Raw genomic sequence first — 17,410 nt, 5'->3', positions numbered from 1 at the left:
TTGATGCAGGACGGGACAGCAACAGATACCTCAGGTTGTAATTAAATTCTAAGACCATCATTTCCATAGTGAATAGGTACTACTTTATGCACATATGTAGAAAGATAAAGAGGTAGACAGTAAAACAGAAAAATAATATCATAGATGGACTGGTAGGTGTATAGACTTCAGTCAGAAATTGAATTAAATTTGCACTTATTTTCCTGTGTCACACAGTTACTAAAAAAGTATTTTTTTTTAAATTTAAGGTAAAAAATCAACTCTGTCAAGAAAGAACTCAGACTTGGCAATGGAAACTGAAAGGAGCCCCAAATCCCACATAGCTGTTATCTGACATCATACAGCAACTGCACAGGGTAGAAATGACAATAAAGGCATCCATTAACTAGAGGAAATCCTGATGAAATTTGTGGGCTTGCAGTCAGTCAGTCCTGCAAAAATAGCAAGTGTTAGCCCTCATGCCAATGAACCAAGCACATGGGAGCAGGATTGGAAAGGACCAGCAATTGCTTTGCAAGCTCACCTAGGTGGCCCAGGCACTGGGTCGAGAGTCTGAGCTAAGAGTTAAAGAGAGCATGACCATCCCTGAATTCCTGCCCTGTGGCAGTGCCCAGCACAGCTGGCGAGTGCCAGAGCCCCACAAGGCAGCTTTAACTGCTGCCAGTTGGACTTTCCTTAGAAACACTCTGAGAGCCCAGTCCTGCTGGAGCACAGTTTGTGTTGGCTTCCCTCTCCCCGAGGCCCTTATTCAGGAAATGGAGCAGGCACCAGGAAGGCTCCACAGGCTTCATGGCACTGGGTGTCTGCAGAGAAACGTGGAGCTCACGGGCAGAGGGAGATTCCCTGGCTCCTTTTTGAAGCCTTGCATTCATTTACAAAGTCATAATTACACTGGACAAACAATAACCATTAGGATTAACTAATAATTTATTCCTAGCACCTTGTCCCTTTGTAAAGTCTCACAAACTTAATTTACATCCTTACATAGCCAAGCAACAGATTTCTATTTAGAACAAACCATGGTTTCTATATTCTAAGCAACAAGAACATGTGCATTACTTGTTTTACAGTTTTTTTGCTAATCCTGGATTATCTTCAAGATCATGAGAGCTGTTACAAAATTCAGATGACGAGTGCAAAACTCACCCTCTAGGTGCAAAGCCACAGATCCCCTGCCCCCAGGACATTAGAGATGCCTTTCTCAACTTGCTGGATTCCAAGTGCAGAGCTCCAGGTGCACCATTGTGGTTCCGAGTGTGAGGTTCAGAGCACTTATGTGGACAAGTGGTGCCATTCAGCAAAGCCTGCAGCAAAACCGTGGAAATTTTTCATTGACTTCTGCACAACTCAGCATTTGCTTTGCACTAATGAATGAAGCAAATGTTCAGCTGATTACTTCATGCAGCTTCTACTTCCAATATTAAACCATTGCTTCATTCTCTATTCCTGTGCCCTTACCAAATAGTAGTAGATTATTGTATGGGATAACCTCATTTTCCTTCCCTTCTTCCAATGCCTTTCAAAGGCAGACCAGGAGCTGGCAGGAAAAAAAAAAGGCACAACCAATGAGCTAGACCTCGTTAGAGCAATAAGGGATTTTAGGCTCCTTTCTCATCCCAAGTGGCTTTGGCAGTTTCCTTTTATTCTTTAACATTGTATTATTTACACAGCTGCTCCACTAACTTTTTCTTGTTATATGTTTATGTATTTCTTCCTATTTTTTTATTTTAATTTTCTCTCTTTGGATTTTAGAACAGCATCAATTTATTTTTACCGCTTCAAAAAATTATTTGCTTGTAATTAAACCTGCAAATCTAATAGTGCCTAAATGTAAGAGTGACCTGTGTTTATGAGGGGGACACAGGGGCAGGTTTTGAAAGCTGAACCACATCATTTCACGATCCATAATCAGTTTTTAGGGTTTTTTTATTATTATTTCAAGGACCAGGTGTCTAAAAAGGTATCATTTTTCTCACCAGCTTTTGCTAGATGTTTTAAAAAGGTACTAATGCAGCTGTACAGGTTACAGCTGAGCGTGTGACTGCCCGCTGGATTTACACGCGCAATTACCCCAAAAGCACACAACCCTCCAGACTCACACATGCAAAAAGCCTCTTGGCTGGAAAACTCTTGGCATGATGCTCCATTTCCATATGCAGTCACACTGAATATGCATATACATTAGGTGCAGGAGCACACATACATTTTTCAAATGGGAGGCCTTGGTGTGAACCTAAAGAAGAAAAGACAAATGCTGTGAAAAAAAGGGGTTTAGGTCAAATTCAGTGATCAAGGATGAATCTGCTGGGTTGTACTCATGTGCCTTGTACCAATGCACATCACTTTCTGCAATTAAATAAGCAAAAAGATGTGGCATTTTAGTTTTTTTTTTCTTTATGCCTTTACATCCTTTGAAAATTTATAATCTTTAATTTTCCCTTTCTAATTCTAATAGAGGAAAATCAGCCCAATGTAAACTTGTCTCCAAAAGAGACAAGTCAACAGAAAAAAAAAGTGTTTCTGAGTATTAACATGTTTGAAAATCAGGCAACCAAAGACCGTAAAGATAGACTTAGGTGTCTGAATTTAGACACCTATTTTTTAAAACCTTGGCTTTGAAAATAAAGTATCTGAATGTATATAAAAAATATAAATCACCAGTCACTTTTATTACATGTATGTTTATATAAAGACCTTAGAACACATTTTAAAAATGTAAACGTTCCTTAGTATGTTTAACTATGTGTCTAAAGAAGATGTAGGACAGAAAGAAAACAAAATTTGACAAATGTTTCTGATCAATCCTGAAGAAATCAATAGGAATTCACTCACAGCATGATTTCATTTAACTTTCCATGCTAGGAATAGTAACCTGGCCTTCTGTTAAAGCAAAAGCATTCATACTTCTTAGCGATTTAATTCTCATGTCAACATGTATCAGGCAGGCAGAAAATGGTTTGGAGACTGGAGGGGAAGGAGGAATGGATGGAAACACACGGAAATTGTGTGGATTGAGCTGTATAGCTGGCTGACTTCATTTCACCAAAACCAGTTTGTAATAGAAAACGGGGTTTTCATTGAGATGCATATTTCCCTTCCCCTTTGAGGGAGCAGAAAGTGTCTGTTTCTCAAACCACCTTTTATTGTTTATTTGAAAAATATCTAATAGCCATGAACAGGAACAGCTTGGTGGGGAAAAGAGAGAGAAGCCATTTAATCCTGAGCACCGCATCAGTTCCCTGGTGGGAGCCACAGCCTGGCTGTCTGGGGTGTCTCCCATCCTGCAGCCACGCACCCCACAGCACCCAGGAGTTTGGTATCTCCATCATGCACACTCTTAGTGTGCCACTGTAACACAACAAGAAGAGGGGACAAGCCCAGACAACAGGACAATGGAGAATGCAACCACGGCTCTTGTTAATGAACTTGTTTGGGTTTTTTTGGCCAAAAGGGGTAGGTAAGTATTTTGACCCATAACTCAAATATCACATCGGAAAATTTTGTTTTGGAAATGTTATCAGGTTGTTTTTTTTTTTTTTTTTTTCCAAAAATCAGACTTGAGTGAAGAAAGCCCCTGCTTTCCACCTTCCCAAGCAAGGCAAAACTGTTGGCACTCCAAGCTCCTATATTGAACTTGCTTCTACTCCCTTAGCAGACCAGAACCTTGCATGGTGTATGGAAATCAATGGAGCATTCAAACCCAGAGAACATCTGGTTTCCAATATTTTCTTCTTGCTTTTTCATGGTTGTGCTCCTGGAAGCACATTTGGGTCCACAAGTGCGGGTGTGCACGTATGTCTGTTCTTATTTATTCTAAATATAAACTGTTTTCTGAAAGGGCATTATTCATAGAGAGATGAAAGAGCACTGTCCTTCTCAGAAGTCTGGTTCAAAACCTGAAGCTGACACAGGGTGCCATATTGGACTAAAGCAAAGTGTGGAAAGAGTGTTCTCCAAATTCTGAGAGAATACTGGTTGAAAAGTTATGGGTAATGAAAAAGATCCCAGCTTTGCTGCCTCATTGAAACCCCAGTTATATATAAAGCAGATGTCATCTTTGCAACATTCAATATGCAGGCTAAGAAACTCTATCAGCCAGTGACATCTGAGGGTGACATTGCTTTGAAATGCACCTTTCTATCTGTGTACACATAAAATTATATGTGCGCACATACACGGAGTCTACGTGGCTTAAATGCTATGATTTATTATGATTTTTTCCATCAGGAGCCAGATTTGACTGACCATAGAATTCATACAAAAAAAGACAAAAAATTGTTTTACTTTCAGGCTGAACTGATGAGTGAATTTGCAAATGAAAACACCACAAAATCCAGTTTCAGTCCAACAAGCTGAAGAGGCTCTATTATTATGATCTTTATTTTCATTATTTTTGTGGGCAAGGTACGAAGCAAAATAGCTGTGTCTCTTTAGCTGCCTGAACAATAGAAAAGTTTATGCAGCTCTTGAGCTGAAATGTTTTTGACAGTTTTCAGTTTTAGTTCTTTTGATTTGGTAAGAAATCTGCAAAAATATGATTTTGAAAATCACCAGTTTCATGCTTTATCCCTTTCTCAAAATTAGAATATATTGTCCAACTCCTCTTCACTTACTGTGTCTGAGGGAATCCTAGAAAATAGCTGGGAAGAATCAGTGCTGGGCTGTTGCTTAGAAACTGCCTGGGTTTCTATAATATTGACTGATGTAATAGTTATATTGCCCACTTGCACCTGTTAACAAGCAATACAACAGGATCCACAGGTACCAATAAAGAAACAAACCTGGGATTCATTACTTTCCTTGGAAATTCATCATTGCTTTTTCTAGCTTGGCAAAATGCTTTTCTCAGGTGCTAATTAATAAAATAGGAGATGTACTGCCTCTACATATATCTATTTTATTTGGATTTATATATTTTGCCCCAGGGAAAAGATGTTGTTAAGATTGTAGTGTGTTATTATAATTACAGTTTTGCAATGCCATAGAAAGGTATGAAGTATGAGCTGTGGTTCTGTGGGATTTTCTTCGCTGAGAGCTATAGTGTGGCAATATGGCCATTTTCTTAATGTGTTTTAAAGAGAAGTAATACGGGTGCCTTTGTGAAATCAGTGGGACAGGACGTTTCTGATGAGTGCTATTAGTAGACTCTCAGCAAAGCCCAAGCAACAGATGAACTGTCTTACCTTAGTAGTGTCAGCATTCCCAAATCCAGGGGTGTAAAAAGAGCAGATGCAATGATGAGAGCAAGGAGATGGACTTCACAACCACTCACATGAAAATGATGTACTTCTATATTTAAAAAAAAAAAAAAAAATTAGCTTTAAGGTACAATAATCAAAGTTTTTCTCTTAAGAACAGGGACTACAAATTTTCCAACGAATGCCAAGATGCAAACTCACATATTTGCTAATTCTGGGGTATGAGTAAAGCACCTGAGACTTAAGTGAACTGGCAACGCTTTGCAGCCCAAGCCACAGCAGCTCATTCCTCACCTAAGTGTGACCCAAAGCCCAGCACAGCCACTGATACTCACCTGTTCAGTGCTCTGGACAGTCCTACGGCCCCGGCAAATAAGAGAGATGTTTCACTTGTGTACACTGTCCTTACAGAACATGCTCACTCCTCACATGGGAGTTCCACGCTGCTGTGGATACAGCTCCTTTTGGAGGCTCCTGATTAAAGTGCTTTTACAAGCCCACCCCAGCAACTGGCTTCCCGCATTTTGAGGACACATAATAAAATGATTGCAGCCCAACCCTCAGTTATTAAGTGTGGGAGAAAGCACAGGAGGAGTTGTAGGGAAGAGTTACTCCATGACAGTTACTTTTTGTAAGTAAATCTTACTCAAGGGAGTGCAGCTACTGCTTAGATGGATTACATTTGGCTCTACCTGGGGGCCTAGATTTGTGAGAGAAAACAGTTTAAACTCCTGGCTTGTTGTTCCACTTGTTCTCAGCAGGCAGAGGAATTGTGTTGGAGTACAGCAAAAGCTGAGGTTGTTCAGTGACAACAAACGCGGGGGCGGATGCTCATCGCCTGGCGTGGGGATTTGGGAATGCAGCTCACATTAGTGTTAATGGGAGTTACACGCGTAAATCCCTGCCCTTCAACATGATAATACATAATATACCCCTTAATTTTTAATTCACCAGGGTCTCAATTTTAAAGCATTTTCATATAGTTTGTCCTAATTATAATCATTTTTAATGACAGCTTAAAAATTTCACATGACTGTCTTATCACATACGGTACTTAATTTCTCAAGTGAACAGTTTCCATGTGGTGTATTCTGGGAATTTTGAGAACTAAAACACTAAGGAAAAAACTACTTTGTATAATCAAATGAGATGTTATTATTCCACTATGTTTTATATACACTGGAACAGAGTTTCTCACAGTAATGGTGACCATTTTGAAAAGTACTCAAAACTGAGACAATTTTTTGTTTTGGAACGTTATTGGCTTAATCTCAATCTCATGGACCAGGGCTTTTGGTCTACCTCTCATGGTCAATATTACTGTAAATTAGTAGATAATTATTAGTTAGTAGGTAATTATTAGTTAGAGCAGGCTTTGGGGAGGTTTCAGCCTATAAGTAATTTTCCATTTTCTCTAGGACTTGATAAACTCTGAATATACTGCTACAACATCACTATTTTAATATTAATATATTATCAGTATATGAGCATTATATGTTATCTCATTCTACAATAATATAGCTATATAGTATCATACTATTATATATAGTATATAATGAATGTATTAGTAATACATTAATCTATTTATTTATTATATTGACACGCAGCAGGCAAGCACTCACACATTGAATCAGAAGGACAAACGGCCAGATTTAGAGTACAGCCACACATCCCATATCAGATGTTGGCCTTGCCTTCAGCATCTCAACAGGCAGGAAAACCGGTAATTACTGGAGTAACTGGTCCTACATCACACACACAACAGAGGACCATGTGCCATGAGCCCAACATGCAGAAACATGCCATGAGCTGCCTCACCATTCCATGTGCCCCACAAAACTTCCCTGTACCAGCCCATTGGAACCCAACCACAACAGCCACAGACACAGAATTACACCAGCAACTCCTGCATGTCCCATTTGAAGCATTTCCCTGCTCTCCATCCAGGCCTTTTGTGTTCTCTAATTTCAGTTTCTTCTAATGGCTTTTTAGTTTGCCTTCATGTTGATTAAACCAAGTCCTGTTTTATTTTTAGCTCTTTGCTTTCAGAGGGAGCAATATATTTTTTACTACTTACAGGTATAGAAAGGGCCACTGCCAGAAAATACATGATGAAATAGCAGGCAAAGATTTCAAAACCCACCTAAGTGACTTAAAAACGTAAGTGCTATTTTCAAGAGTGATGGAGGGCTTAGACACCAAATGCCATGTTTAGTAATACATTTTAAAAAGTAATTACCTACCTATGGAGAGCACGTATGACTTGAAAAAAAATTCTCAACAATTAGCATTAGTAATTAATAATATTTTAAATGTTTGATTTCAGCTGTGCTCAAGAAGTAATTTGTTTAGTCAGGGGAGAAAACACTTCTGTATGCCCTGAGGTTACTAGATTTCTTTGGACATCCTCATTCTGGATTATTTAGGAGTGCAAATAGGACTTGGACTTTTGTCATGAGACTATTCTTGAAAGTTTTGCCTGAAAACAAACTTTGTCCTGCAGTTAAATTTTGGATATGTCTACCTTGCTTTCCATTAGTCGGAAAGAAAGGAAGTGGACTTTATCTTAAACCACACAAAAAATGTTGGACTGCACTAGAACGTCTACATCCATGTTTTATATATCCTCTAATTACTGAACAACCATGACCATAGAGGGGAAATAACTTGCCAAATTAGTAGCCTTCAAACTGTCACTTTTTATAAAGAGTAAATGATAAAAAGAAATGTAGCACTCATTTGTTAGTCATTTTTATGGGTAGCTTTAATCCGTTTTGTGCGTAGACTCCAGTTGTTGGTATTGTTTCCACTAAAAGAAAAATAATTTGGCTGCTGCTGCAACATTTTAAGCTTTCACTGTTACTATAAAAATAATCCCCAGGAGATTTTTTTTTTTTAGTCTCCTTGTATTGCTGGTTTGCAAGGACTTAGGAAGTAAAAATTTAAAACGGCCTGGTAACAGACAAATCACTTTTAAAAGCCAGCATTGTACTGGCCTGGGAGTGCTACAGGAAAAGCTACTTAAAAAAAAAAAAAAAAAAAGGGAAAATGCAACAGTACAAAAGCTAAGCAAGCCTAATTATTTTTTAAACAAATATATGGAGGTCATCTAAACTATGAATGCATGAGAGGCCTTTTCCTACATGTGAATTGTCAGATCCATGCTGGATAGGCATCCAGGCAGAGCTCGGCTTTGTAACGCTGCTCCCAGTAGGAAGGCATCTCAGCGTTTGAGTAATGTACTTTAAAACAACAACGTACTTTTTCTGAACGCATTAAGGGTGAAGTTTTCAAACTGGGGTACCTAAAGATAGATCTGTCTTGTGACAGCACAGAGCTATCTCTGGTCAAGAGTTTTGGTGTAGCCTGGGGCTTTTTGGGTAGGTGTGTTAAATAACAGATTTTCAGCGACTGCAGCTAAAACTTTGTGATTTTCTAATTTTGGTGGAGAGGTTCGTCTGTGATGAAAGTGCTGTCTGAGGTCTTCAAAATATTTCAAATAAATAGACAAGGCATTTCAGTGGAATACAAGAAAGAGAGGAAAAAAAGTCCCACTGAGATTCAAAGAGATTTGGGCGTTCAGCTCCTACAAACTCCCTTGCAAATCCCAGTCCTCTTTCGTAAACGACGGCTGAATCTCGACAGATTTGGTGGTTCATTTTGGCTCATTGTCTGCATCCGCTCAGGCTGGAAGCTGGCCCGGGAATTTCGTTAGACCATGAGAAGTTTCCAGGAGAGTTTTCAGCTCTTGGTTCCCAGGTATCTGAGGCTCTGCCACTTCCACTTCCCCCAGCCAGAAAACGCAGAGACGTGCAACCGTTTGCGAAAAAGGCTGGCCAAACCCTTTCTGAATCAAAGGAATATTCATGTTTTGGATCAAAGACTGGGGGAAGGATTTGACTAGCTCCTGCATTCTCTGTCCTGTGCTGCCAATGTCTGGGCCTAAATTATATCCATTGGCCAACTTAGAACATCTTATTGAGGTTATTTTTTAGCACAAGTAAAATAAATAGTATCAGGTTTTGATCCTTGGGAGGAGCCATGCAAAACCGTTCTTTAGCATATCTTGTTTTTAAGACTCCAAGTCTCCATTTTCAAATCACTGGGTCTAGAGCCAGGCTCCAAAATATATCTTGACGCATGCAAAGCAATCATCTTTCTACGGAAAACCGCTGAGCACCTGCTGCTTCTCCTCCTGACACCCTCCTCATGGCAAACTAAGTCATTTCTTCATGGGCCAAGCACCTCCATCTGGCCTCAAAGAACCTTCCAGGACCTGAGAGCAACTGAGGAAGGCTCAGCCCTAGACATCAGCATGGACGCCTTAGGCTGGGGTGGCTCTGGGAGCTCTAGATGTGGTCCAGGCACACAGCTAGAGCAGAACAAAAAGACAATCACTGTGTCAGAGGGCTCACACTGGATGTGCCAGACTTCACATTACACTCTCAAAAGGCTAAAATAACGCTCTGGCAATTAGCACGTGTAAAGCCCTCAGCTATTTATGTCCTAGGAAATAGCTTGGATTTTATTATTTTTGGGTTAAGCCATTCCAAACGGCAAAGCAGCAGTTATTTGTCTGCCATCTATTGATGTGCTGTCTTGATCTCTAATCGAGGCCGAGGGGGATACATTTCCACCTTTAATCCTTCAAACTTTCTAATGCTTTCATGTACAAATGTATACAGTAACTTGGCATTAGCATTCCACAAATATGCAAATTGTCTGTCAGATTGGACAGGCTGCATGCATTTGAAGTTGTGTTGACAGCCTACAGAAAAAAGACATTCTCAGCTCAAACATGAACAAGATGTTTATATCCTTTTTCCCTAAAAACATACATTTTATGTTTTAAGCAGAGATGGGAGCAAACTGCAAAATTTGGATCAAGACATCTTTTGCACCCATAAAATTTGGGGATGTCTGCATCAGGGGATTTTGATTCAGCTGGCTCTTGGAAAGGGGAAATTCAGCTCAGATCTGGCTTATGTTCCAGCCTTCACAAAATACAGTGGGAATTTGCACATGAGCCTCTGTTTCCAAGTAGGTTAACGCATAAAAGAAGCGGCTCAGAAGGTGTCATTATACTCTAGTGAGCTTTGCAGTTGGTGGCAACAGCAGTTACCTGACAAAGTACCATCTTGCCAGTCAACAGAAAAGGAAGCTGTAGAGCCCAGCACCCTTCCTGGCCCAGAGAAAGGGAAGCAGAAACAGCAGTGGTGGGAGCTCGTGGAAGCTCGTTGTGCGGGGGGCACTGACAGGCACAGATGCAAAAGGCATGGGTAGATCAATCTAGGCATCCACCTCCAGAATTCAGCCCCTCAGAAGCTCTCACCTGGGGGCTGCCGAGTCCTGCAGACCCTCCAATGGTATCAACACATGTGGGTGTCTATGTGAACTCAGATGAACTCGTATTCTTTTTTAAGCACATGCCCCATATCATGCAGACTCATAAAAGCAAGGTGTTTATCTCCCTGACTTCAACAAATTCCACAAAACAAGAGTTTTGTCAGCAAGGCTATAGACAAATGTCCTCTTTGTCCTATATTTCTAAGTATTTCAATTCAAACAGATTTAGTACACCATCTTAACAAACTACTTCTCTAGGATCCCTGCCTTAAAATGAAGGACTGAACTCTCCCCTTTTCTTCCAGGTTACCATGAGGGTATAGCAAACTAGATGCCTATGGCTCTGGCACATTGCCTGCTCTAGTGGAATATTATCCTAAATTGTGACTCGACATGGAAAAAAGTACTGTTTAATAAGATAATGCATTGAGAGCTGTGAGTCCGACAAAAAACCTTATCTAACAGATGTATTTTGACACCCTGCATCTGGACATCCTGTACAAACCATCATAAGGTCTGGAGCAAATTTTTGGTACAGAAGCTTCTTCTGCAGCTCATTGAAAAATTACTTTCAGTGGTAAGGAACCACTGAAGAAAGCAAGGAATATCCCCATGATGTCAAGGCCCCAGGAAGCAAAAGAATCTGTGAAGTAATGAGTCTCTTTGGAGCACAAGTTGAAATTCTGTCAATTAAAAACTTTCCTGTAGCAAACCACAGATGATTTGAAGGAGTGGAAAGTTGAAAGAGGGAAGATTTAGAACTTTAAATACAGTTTATGGAAAACACTAGAGCTTTCCTTACTTCACTGTCAGAAGACTGAAGGGAAAACATTAGACTCGGGTTCCTCCAGCATTCACCAGCTAATTTCCCATGGCTGTATAAGTTGGGCATGCCCGTGACACCGCAGGAGCTTTGATACCAACTACCTTGGCTCTTGCTGGAGCTCCCTGGGGATCCACTCTTTACTGTGCAGTTCCCACAAACCCAACCCTAGCAACCTCCTGACTCATTCTCATTTGCAAAGCCTGTGCTTTAGGTCTTCCATGTGGCAGGGAATGTTATGAAGCCATGAGAGCTGTGGACTCACTGGCTGCCTTTTGGTATGCATGCACTGACCAGGTTCTGGGTCGTGTGCCAGAGCTGTCTGCTGAGACACTGAGCTCTGGCCAAAGACCCTCACTTCATATTCCAGCTTGTTGAATGCCAGATAGCTGTTAACTTCATCAGGCAGGCAAAATTACTATCACTAGGCCATCAAGCATAGAAATAAGGTCACTTCATATTTCCCAGGAGAGCCTTGGGAGGCTGGAGCTGCTCAGTGTGCCCCAGAGCAGTGGGAGAGCTTGTGAAGCGCGTGTTGGATTTATGGAATTCAATCTTAAGTTATGCCAGCCCATATTTTAGCAGCCATTTCAGAGGTCTAATTCTCTTGTATTGGTATGGATTGTTTGCCAGTAACAACAGCACTGAAAAGATCTGCAGCATCCGATGGAATACCTTCAAAGAATGTTCTTCGATAGCTTCCCAGAAGTAAAGAAAGGACAACTGGTGCCAGAAGAATGGCTCAGAATAGGAATGAGAAACCTAGCTGTAAAGAACAATAAGTGTGTCAGGAGCCTGGTCTGACAAACAGGACATAATCACTTGCAGGATGAGGCCTCGGCACTGCTGCGGTACTGGTGATTCGTGCAGTCCTCAGGAGAGCTGACAGCAGGAACTATGCCTTTGCTTACTTTGTACAAGTAGATAACTCAGCGAGAGCAGAGAAATCATTTGACAGAGGCCAGATTCAGAAGGCATCTGAAATGTCTTTCTTTAAAGATAATCATGTTAGGAATCAAAAGGGGTCTAATGTTAGAGACTTGCCTTTCAAATGCAACAAATGATTATACCTGTCAAGATTTATGGACAGATTTATTTATGTTGACAGAGGGACCACTAATAGTTTGACAAATGAGAAGTCTTGACAGATACAACAGATATGTTCAAGTATATTTCCTCCTGTTTGAAATAGGAAATGAGTGAGTTATGACAAGCCTGTAATGTATATTGATATGACTTTTCCTAGGCTCCTTCTACAGAAGTAGATGCATTCTACAGTGCTGGATACTGATCTACCAGTTATAACCCTAATCATCAGTGACCCTCTATCTTCCTCCATCAAGAAAGTATTTAAAAAGGCTAATTTAGAGAAAACAGGAAGGAAAGCTTTTCCAGGTTGTGCTCCTGGATGGAAAACTTAACTTCCAAAGTAAGGCAAGAATCTAGAGGAAAGAAATATTAGGATCTCAGGAAGCTTTATATTTAGAATAATTGCTAGCCAGGGACTTTTCATGTAAATTCACAGCAAACCTAATACTTCTTCCCAGCACGGAATGCCAGGCATCATTGTACCATAGAGGCTTGTGGTCAGCTCCCGCCAAGAAAGATCTATCCCAAGGACTGCTGCAGTCCTACAGCAGAGAACAATTCCATGCTAAAACCCCATTCAGGAAAGGTATAGAAAAGCTATCGCTATGCATTAGCATCTGATCAAAGGCCAGTCCAACAAACAAGACACCAACAGTTTCCATGGACTTTGCCTCAGGCTCTGAGATCTTTTAGGAGTTTTATGTAGGATCGTGCAACCATTACATCCCCAGCTGTGAAAGACAGAACAACCTGTTAAGTGCTGCTCTACCATGCAGCAGCCTTTAAATGCTACTTTCATTTAACAGACAGTGACTAACTCCTCATTCAAGTACAAGAATTCCAACCTTCTCACAGTGTGGAAGCTCTGGACAATGCAATCAAGGAGAGACTCGTAGGAGAATCCCACTTTGTTGCTCCAAATGCTGCCATCCTCTCCCAACTGGGAATGCAGTAAACATTGATGAAGCAACACTTGGTACCAGACCAGTGTCTGTCATTTGCTGTTGGTTTGGCTACCAGACCCACATTTTCAAACAACAATGGGACAAATTACCATGTCCCCCAAGGCTTTACAACAAACACAAACAAGCAATTAAACAAACAAGTGCTCTTGTCACTCAGCAATTAAAGCATTTCCTGATCCCTTAATAAAAGCTGATCAAGTTTCCACATATTAATGTGACTTTGCACACTCGATCGGTTTATTGCATTAAAAACCCATCCCGTGTCTTTGGCCGATTAAAGTCAATCTGGCTGCCCTCCCTGGAGATCCCCCCAGGAAGGGGTAGGGAACAGCCATTTTTGAGCCAGGAGTATGTCTGACATCGAAATGCATTTAACTAAAGCACAATGGGTAATGTTGTTCACGCAAAAACATTTTGGTGTTTCAAAAAACCATTAGAGGGCATCAAGGGAGGACTGGAGTTTTGAAAAAGAATGAACCTTGACAGGCTAAACTAACTATTGCTCTTTCACCAGCATACTCACTTGCCTGGAAAACTCCAGAAGGCCTATTAATTATTTTGGGGTGGTTCATGAGAGTCATCTGAGCTGGCAATTGCCAATTGCATCAGTCTATGACATTCCAGGGGCCGACAGTGCCATCTCCTTTATATAAATCTGTTAAATTACTAATATACGAAAGTATCTCAGCTTAAAACCCACTCTCGGTCTCCTTTATCAATTTTGCATCTGGTTTTCTCTGAGGTTGAAAAACAAAGCACACCCCAAACACTTACCTCCTTGCCAGTCATTTTGTGCATGCTGTTCTTTGTTTTAAAAAAAAGAAAGAAAGTCTGCTCTGTAATTACCAGACACAGCTGTGGGAGTGGTTAATCTTTTAAAGCAACATTATGAATTATAATACCAAGTGTATACTTCATTGTGGTAATCCTGCAGTAATGCAAGCAATATTAGCATGTTCTGGGAGGCAGAGTACTGCCAGGGGACCAGGAATGCTTGCAGGAGAAGAAAAGGGGAAGATTTCACAGTAATGAAAACGATGTTGTGTTTAGTCCCACAAGCTAAAAACAAACTAAATATTTATGATAAAGGAAAAGAATAAGGAGGATTATGGTGTCATTCAATGTAGAATAAAATATTACCTAATCTAAACATTTACATAAATAGCAGAAGGATAATGCACGCTGAATTTAGATGGTTCAAAGAGAGGAGGAAATTAACTGTAACAACAGCCTAAGTGTTGCTGTGCACAGTGGTGGGTGCTCCTGGGGCTCCTCACCTCTCCGTACCACAGAGGCCAGCACTGCGATGGCATTTGAGGCTACCAGACCTCAGATTAGAAAAAACAGAAGACATCTTCCTGCTCCATGATGGAAAAGCATCCAACTCCATCCAAGGAGTTTTCTGGTGTAGACCTCTACCACCTGAAGTGGAAAAACTAAAAAAAAAGTACATTACCAGACAGTGCTGGCAGGCTCTAAGGGACTATCCCAAAAGGAGATGGAGCCAGCTGAAATGGGGTGTAGGCACCTGAATTCCACCCACATTCCCAGGTCCACCACTGCTGAGCTTTGTGTGCAGCTGATCTGCTTGCTTTGCCACATTTTTTTGACCATCTGGCTCCCTGGTGTCTCAAGCATATCTCCAGTCAGACCCAAAAGCCTCATCTGGATGGAGCTGTCAGGCTCAGCACCTGTCTCTTCCTGCTCTACCTGATGGGCAGAAGCCACCAGTGCCCAAACTTCAGGCTCTCCTCAGGACACAAAACCTGAATTCACATCCCTCTTGCATAATAATAGCTTTTAAAGCATTTTTCTCCCATGCTAGCTTCATCTAGCCTTGCTTGCTCTTCATCCCTATGAGTCTTTCAGGACCCTGGCAGTACCTCGAGTCCCACTGAAGCCTTTGGGTTTGTTTTGGGCCAGATGTCTGTAGGTAGATAACTCCCTGCAGGATCATGGCTGAACTTTTCAGAATGCAGAGGCGATGTCATTTAACCACATCTTCCTGCAGCTGAAGCTGAATCACAGCTCTGCTTAAAACCATCTTCATTTGAGGCCTGAGTTCATTAATTAATTATATAAAATTTCCAGTTGGAAACTCTTATTCTTATTTGCATTTGGTTTGTACTGTGAAGTAGAAAATAATGCATATGAGGGAATAATCTATAAAAATTTCCAGTGATTAGGTAACATCTGAGGTAGCTTTTGTCAGCATCCTAAAGAACATAGTCAAGAGTAATGATACTTCTGAAGAATTGGAAACCTCCTAGAGAACCCCATTGCAACATTATGATTCTCCAATAAAATTTTTAGAACAATTCAGCAGACTTATGAGAACAGGTTTATGCACAGTATTTCAGGAGGATGAGTCTACAACAGTAACCCCGTAGAAACAGCATTGCAATATAGTACGTGCATCTGAATATTCCGCAAAAGGGATATTTTAGAACCACAGTGGCACTTTTGGATTGAAGAATGCCAACATGAGGGAGGACACTGAGTCACTCCGGTGCTCTCCTAGACCTAACTCACAGCCAATAACTGAGGCTGTTTTGCAAACAGACCCAAACTGGGATCCAAGCTAGTACAAGGCTGTGCATTTAAACATGAGTGGTAAGCTGCTGTGCAACTGTTTGAGGGAGAATTGATTTTCTTCTGGTTGAAATGTGCGAGGATCCCATGGTTTATCTGAAGAAGTAAACCTAAAGATAACAGTTTGGTAACCCAGGGTGATGTTTACAACTGTACTGAATGTGACAGCTTTCAAAGTATTATGTATATTTCTAAGGCTGTACATGTACAGCTCTGACAGCATGTCAGTTATAATTCTTGTAAAAAATGGATGTAATTTATTATGGTTCAAATATAGAATAAACTATATAAATGCTTCACCATAAAATACTAATTTCCTCGTTGCTGAGGGGCTCATCTGCATTCTAAAGAGCAGTAAAGATGTTTTAATTGAATAGGTTTTTCTTCCCTTTTCCTTGTCAACATGACTGGCTAGGGTTAAAATAGATGCACAGAACTGAAGAAAATCTCTGAACAATAAAGGAAATCTTAACCACAAACAGGACAACTACGCTATCAGAAGTTAGGGGTGAGCTGGGTTTTCATGTTCTGGGGGGGCAGCGTTGGAGGTTGCTCATGTGTGATTGATGGTACTTGTGAATAATACCAGTTGGCAGACATTAGTAACACTTTGTCTCACTTTTTGCTCAGTTGTTCACTTTTCTGCATTTGGCATGTTTTCATGTTTTTAATAGGAATTTTTCAGTCATGCATCTTTGACATGAAATAGCATGAAATGTGATGCCTCCGATTTTGAAGTATTTCCTTGCTGGCTGTATATGACATTAGTACAAAACTTATCATATGGAATTATCATCTTTGAAAGTAGCTCGCTTTTCAAGCTCCTTTATTTCCTCATCCCATGCACTGCAGAGAAATTTGTATGAATATTTTGCACTTAATTCTAATTTCATCTAATGTATAGCCAGAGAAACTTCACTAGACTAAGCACTGGATTAAACAGGGCTAGGATTCAAAATTATCTCTCTGGTTGAACCTTAACATGAATATTGAGATTAACTGCTGTAAGACTTAGTACAGGGAAAAAATGACCAGAAGAACTAAAAGAACTACTTTATTTTATTTTGTAGTGAGTTATCTATAATTTTTTACCTATCCTTTGACTATGTACAGGGTTTATTCATAAAATAAAGTGAAATCTAGAAATGAAGTTTAAACATACGTATTTATTTTACTGTGAAACTGCATCCAGGCCCTTCCACTGAATCCTGAGATTTTCTACAAAGCTATATGATTCTTAGTCTTCCTGCTATTCATATTTGATTGTGCCCATAAATTTCTGAATATTACAGCCAAACACAGATGACACAGACTTAGGTTTGACATAATTAAGCATCTTTAACATGAGGTATTTTATAAGAAAACGGATACAAAAGCATTCACGTATGTAAGCAGAA

At 40.3% G+C, this 17,410-nt stretch overlaps 1 long non-coding RNA gene across 1 annotated transcript in view; it reads right to left on the bottom strand.

Annotated features, from left to right (window-relative positions):
- Positions 1-356: 356 nt before the first annotated feature.
- LOC137480853 (uncharacterized) overlaps positions 357-17,410 on the bottom strand; it is a 27,472-nt gene continuing 10,418 nt past the window's right edge. Inside the window, exons 2-5 of the long non-coding RNA XR_011003133.1 lie at positions 5,184-5,289; positions 2,100-2,233; positions 1,459-1,537; positions 357-1,304 (exon numbers count right to left, since the gene is read on the bottom strand). This is a non-coding gene — a long non-coding RNA (uncharacterized lncRNA). The remainder of the gene's footprint in view (positions 1,305-1,458; positions 1,538-2,099; positions 2,234-5,183; positions 5,290-17,410) is intronic.

This window comes from Anomalospiza imberbis, chromosome 11, assembly GCF_031753505.1.
Source record: "Anomalospiza imberbis isolate Cuckoo-Finch-1a 21T00152 chromosome 11, ASM3175350v1, whole genome shotgun sequence".
Taxonomy (NCBI): Eukaryota; Metazoa; Chordata; class Aves; order Passeriformes; family Viduidae; genus Anomalospiza; species Anomalospiza imberbis.
The sequence above is the reverse complement of the archived record's forward strand: the minus strand, read 5'-3'. Positions and strand labels throughout refer to the sequence as shown.